Below are 5,754 nucleotides of genomic sequence, written 5' to 3'. Positions count from 1 at the left end.
GGAATTAGCAGTCTCCCCGGGAGGTAAAGGCACAAGTATTAATTGTGCTAATTTTTGACCGGCTGGGATCGATACCACGTGTTTCGGGGCAGAGGCCATACTTTGATTTCTCCAGTAAAATCCTGGTCAATTTTGCCAGGTGTAATCTGTATCCCTTTAAGGGCTGAGCTACTTCGCCCTAACAGCAATCCAGCCACTCCCGGGGGAAGGGGGCCGAAGACCCCCGTGGGGAGAGCTTGTGTCCCCATCTCTGGGGTCAATACTGAGCAGGTGGAGGAACAGAGGTCCAATCCTGCACTTCCTGGGGTGGCACGGAGGAGGCCGGAGACTGATCTTGGGGGGTTGTTAGAAGATGCACTTGTGGCCGAGAAGAGGGAGGGACTGCCCCATGGTTTTGCGGGGCCAGGGGCTGGCCCCTTCTCCAGTTTCCCAAATACGGGCGGCCATTGCAATTTGATGCTGACTTGCAATCTTTAGCCCAGTGCTTCCCTTTACCACAGCGTGGACATGTGCCAGGTGATTTTTCTCTCTTTTGCCTGGCCTGGCGTGGGCATTGCGTCATCCAATGTCCTATTTGTCCACAAGAAAAGCAACGCCCTGGGGGTCTAGCATCCCGAGAATGCCGCTGACCTCTATATTTTAGAGACTCACTAACAGTCTTTCCTTGAGGAGCAGCGGCTAAAGTAAGGCCTTGTACATGGGAGGGTCCAATATCAGCACACAGTGAAATAAAGTCCGTGATTCCTCCCTTATTCCTATGGGGTCTGATAGCCGCCTGACAGGCGGCGTTGGCATTTTCATAGGCTATGTGTCTAACTATACTCTTCCTTGCATTCTCATCTTGTACTAGGCAGTCTGCAGTCTCCATTAATCGAGACAAAAATTCTAGATAAGGTTCATTCGGTCCCTGTTTAACTTCTACTAGATTTTTTGTACGATTGGAATTGCGTAACTTTTTCCAAGCCTCTCTCACCGCAGCATTTATTTGTAAATAGGCCTCCTTTGCATAACCCAATTGATCTTCGGTGTTTTTATAGGTTCCCTCTCCTAACAACTGATCAACAGTGTAAGGCAGGTTCTTAGACCTATTTGTTTCAATTTTAGCCCGACACTGTGCAGTGAACTCTATCTCCCATAATAAGTACTCTCCTGCACTAAGGCATGCTCTGGGAAGCCGCTTCCAGTCATTTGGGCATGCAATACCAGCACATGCGGCCTCCAATATTACTTGAGTAAAAAGGGCAGTTGGCCCATATTGGGAGCAGGCATTTTTTAAATCCCGTAATAGTTTAACAGGAACAGGTTGATGGTATACTTGTTCATCATGATCAACTAAACTAGGGAAGCATCGAGGCCCTGAAATACCTTCCCTCTCTCTAGCAGCCTGAGTCAGGTTTAATTGCAATGCACTGTGCCTGGTTGTAGTGCCTGTTAAAAGGGACTTGTTGCTAGGGCCTTTAGGCTTGCCTAAAGGTTGAGAAAGGGATTGAGGCCGTAAGGCTGCAGCCGGAGGTGGTGGGTGTGAGGGGTAAGGTTTAGAATCAGACACCATAGTGGCCTGAGGGTCATATTTCTTTCCTACTTCTGGGGGGGCTCTCTGCTCTGTCCCCATTTTCGATAGAAGATGTAGCATTTCTTCTAACTTCTTCTCTATCGTAGCCACCCGGCCCTCCAATGACTCATCATAACTTTCCTCCTTGGTATTCAAACCTGAATTCTGATACTCAATATCTACTGGTTATTGTTCCCTTTTCAAGATCTCACTTAGACTCTCTTGGGCTGCGGCATATGGCTCAGCCTCAGGTTCTTCAGAAGGGTCCTTTAACTCATAAAGTTCCCTTAATTCAAGATTAAGTTCAGCATTTTCATGTAGAGGATCTATGTATTCACTTACTAAATTCCATACAGTAGTAGCCTCTACTGGGGTCTTTTCGGGGCCATATACATCATAATGATCTTGAATTTCCTATCCGCTGCCAGGCTTTTTGGAATTCCTCCTCTATAGACCTCGGGCATGCCTCCTCGACAAACTGTAGGAAGCTCTGAAGCACCCCTTTTTCCACCCACGTTCCGTGGGCTTCAAATAGGCCTGTTAAGATCGGTAGAAATAACCCATGGCTATCAGCTTGACCCATAATTTTTACTCCTGACTATACTCTCTTAATAGTCCTACGATGTGTTACTCACCACAGGGAGGGGTCCTTCACCTTCGTCCCAGATTTTCAGGGTCCCTGTTCGGGCGCCAGATGCCGGGGCCAACCGGCAGCAAACCAGGGTTCGCAGATTGGGGTTCCTGAAATAGGGGACAAGGACTAGGAAGAAAAAGAAGAGAGACAGACACACCGGGTCCGGGATGTCCGCAGTCCAGGCAAAGACTGCCGAGACTGCCGCGTTTATTTTCCACTCCCCCTTCTTCCCTCCTCCTCTCCCAGGGAACCTCCAGGTGTTACATTCATATGGTAATTCTCAGGTCATTTACATAGAATAGGGCCAGAAAGCAATAAGACAATATAGCCATCGTCTGATGCAAGTCAAGGTACAGTTTGATTCCACTCTGGCTCCCAACAGTTTTTAAGGGGCCAATGGCAAGAGTAGGCTAGCAAAGTCCCAGGAGTGGAATATGGGTGAAGATTCATCTTCTACAACTTCTTCAAGCTGACTTAGGGGTGTCATCTCTATGCTTGGACCCTAAAAGCTTAGCCTACTTTACAGATTGATAGGCACATAGCCTCAGGTTCAGAAGCTTCTTTCTTGAATTTGTGACTAGTGTCATTCCAAAATTTGCTCAGTTAGGGATTAGAGAAAAATTAGGATTGTAAACTACCCACTATTACAGATGAACAACAAGCTCATTCCCAGTTATGGAGTAAATAGTCATGTACATTAGTAAGGTATGCTTACAAACTATTCCATTATTATGCCCAGAAACTTGAATCCTCTCCCATCCCCCGATAGCCAGAGACCAAAGATCAATGCAAATTGCAATGAGTCATTTATTGAGGAGCTCGAGCATGGGTCTCTTCACACTGATAGTCGAGTACAGACCAGAGGCCCCGAGTACAAGATTAAAAGACTTGTTATACATTTTTTTGTTAGGGGAAGATTCCAGCAACAAATCAATACACCATGCGTGAGATTTTATACTATAATTCCATTAAATGGTGCAACACAAAGCAGGAAATGGGTCGTGGCTAATCATTGGTCAGTTTAGCTGGCTGTCATTTTAGGAGGATGGTTTTAGGCCAGATATAAGTCTAGGGGGATCTCCATGGTGACGGGCTTGTGATTGGATGACATCTGCCCTAGTTTGCTGGCCCTCACAAGTCCGACCTAGTTGGTACCAGATGGCTACTATCTCTAGCTCCAGGCTTGGAATGTGTATACTCCTTACTACAGTGTAGCTCAGTCTGGGAACCACGGACAAATGGATGGTTGTAGATTAGCCACAAGGACAGCAGTTGCATTTCTCAGGTTATTAGCAAGCAGATATACAGAAGCAGAAAGGCAAGTTAAAGAATACAATTACAAAAAATTCATATGGAAAAAATACAATACAAGAATACAAATGATGGTTAACATAGATTTGTAAAAATATATGTGTAAATATTTTCTACACTCCTCACCATAACCTCCTGGCTCTGATTAATTTTGAATGGCCAAGCACAAGTGACTCTAGGATCTGACACCATAAGCAGCGCTTACTGCTTCTGGATGCTTTTGTCCCAGTAGTGACTCTCCACACAGAGATAAACATCCCACTGGCATTTCACTTTGTTGGTTTCTGGACTTGAACTCAGGGCCTGGGCACTGTCCCTCAACTCTCTAGCTCAGGGCTAGTACTATGCCACTTTGAGCTCCAAAGAAACTCTGCCTACTAGCACTCTGCTGCTAGACACCAGAGTCTCATGGACTTTGTTTTGCCCAGGCTGGCTCAGAACTGCAGTTTTCAGATCAAAGAGTCCTACAAAAGGACACTTTACTCCAATTAGAAGCAGCAAGATGGTCAACTCAGAGATAATCTTTAAGCATGATCTTACCTAGAAAGGCCAAATTTACATCTGAATAAGGACTTGCTGTTCTTTTCTGTGTGCCGCTGCAAACCCTTAAAACTTAATAGGAATTAAACAATCATTTTTTAGCCCTAATTTTCCTTTTTACTCTTATTAAAACCCTTTTTCCCAATTTAATACATTTTAAGAAATACTAATCACATCACCCACTTTACCATCAATTTCCATTGTCTGTCTGCAGGGGAGAGGCAGGATGAAGCCCTGTCCTTTCTAAAAAACACAGATAGAAAAGGTTTTTGAAACTGATAAACTCAATGAAATAAATTTCAAGTTCACTGCCGCCTTTTTGCTAATCAGAATACAATGTTTACAATGTAAACAGCTCTATGCATTACAATATAGATTTAAAGTAGTTCCTCTTTCAAACAATACAAATCCCTTAAGGCATTTGGCTTTGCTTGGAGTTTAAACCTAGATTTAACCAACTATCCATTTTTGTATGTTAGTTTCAAGTATAAACTCATATACTTGTACACAAATATAATCTTGAGCATGTTCGCTCACGCACATTTACACATCCACACTCAAACATCTAAAAGTGCGCAAAATTAATATCAGCCATACATTTTATGACGTTCTCAAAAGTTCAAATATAAGGATCCATATTTAGAACTGGTATCAATTTCACAGACAAAACTGGAGAAGGGAAAACATGTAACATGGACAAAACCAGACAAGGGGAAAAAATGTAAAAAGATGGAGAAGCAAAGAAGCAACCCCTAAAATTCTGAGGGCATGCCTAGCCTTAAACTATTCCTGGTAGCCAACCAACAGAGGCCATCCTTAAGCAAGAGGGAAAACAAAACAACAAGAAAATTGGGCTGGGTAGATACCCTTAGACATGTCTTGCCAGTGGGACTTGAACCCACACATTCGCTCAGACATATCCTGTATGGACATGAACCCTAAGAAGAAAATTGGGTCGGTAAAATACCCTTAGATATGTCTTGCCTATGGGACTTGAACCCACACATCCATACAGACATATCCCGTATTGACAAGAACCCTAAAAGTGGTCTAAGTGTCCCTTTACATATGGTTTTAGGCCATAGTGCACTCTCGAGAAAACAGGGGGGTAGATGGACTTCTACTTATCTGTGGAGGCCTTTGCTCTTAACCTGGGCATCTTTTCCAAAAAGGTTTGTGATGGGAGGAGTGGTAAAGGAAAACCACTACTCATAGGAAAAAGGCAATCCTGTATCTGAATAACAAGAAAATTGATAGGAATTGATGAAAGACTTGGGAGCCAAGATTGGATTGCTCCCAGGGGCATATTTACTGCAGGGAGGAGATTCTAGGGTGCCCAGACCCTGGAGCTGCCTGGGCCCTGGAGCTAGGCCTGGGAGCCTGCAACTCCATGGCGGAGTCTAGATCCACCGGGCAGATTGCAGTCCCAGGTTGCCTGGGCCCTGGAGCCACCCAGGCCCTGGAGGTGCCCGAGCCCTGAAGCTGGCTGGGAGTCTGCTTGTGGCAGAGTCTCCAGAAGGAACCATGAGAGAGGATTCCATGGGGGCCTCACTCCCACCGACCAGCACTGAAGCCAAGGTGGCTGAACCCCGAAGGCAACACAGGATGTTGGCCACAATGGGGAGATAAAGCTGTTTACTCTCCAAGATCCCTTTAGGAACACAAACTTCCCCTCACTAAGAGTCTGTATTCCCCATAGTTGCTTGAAGAGGTCCTC

Source organism: Megascapheus bottae, chromosome Y (assembly GCF_031878675.1).
Source record: "Megascapheus bottae isolate mThoBot1 chromosome Y, mThoBot2.hap1, whole genome shotgun sequence".
In the NCBI taxonomy this organism is placed as follows: domain Eukaryota; kingdom Metazoa; phylum Chordata; class Mammalia; order Rodentia; family Geomyidae; genus Megascapheus; species Megascapheus bottae.
This window is presented reverse-complemented; position numbering follows the sequence as displayed.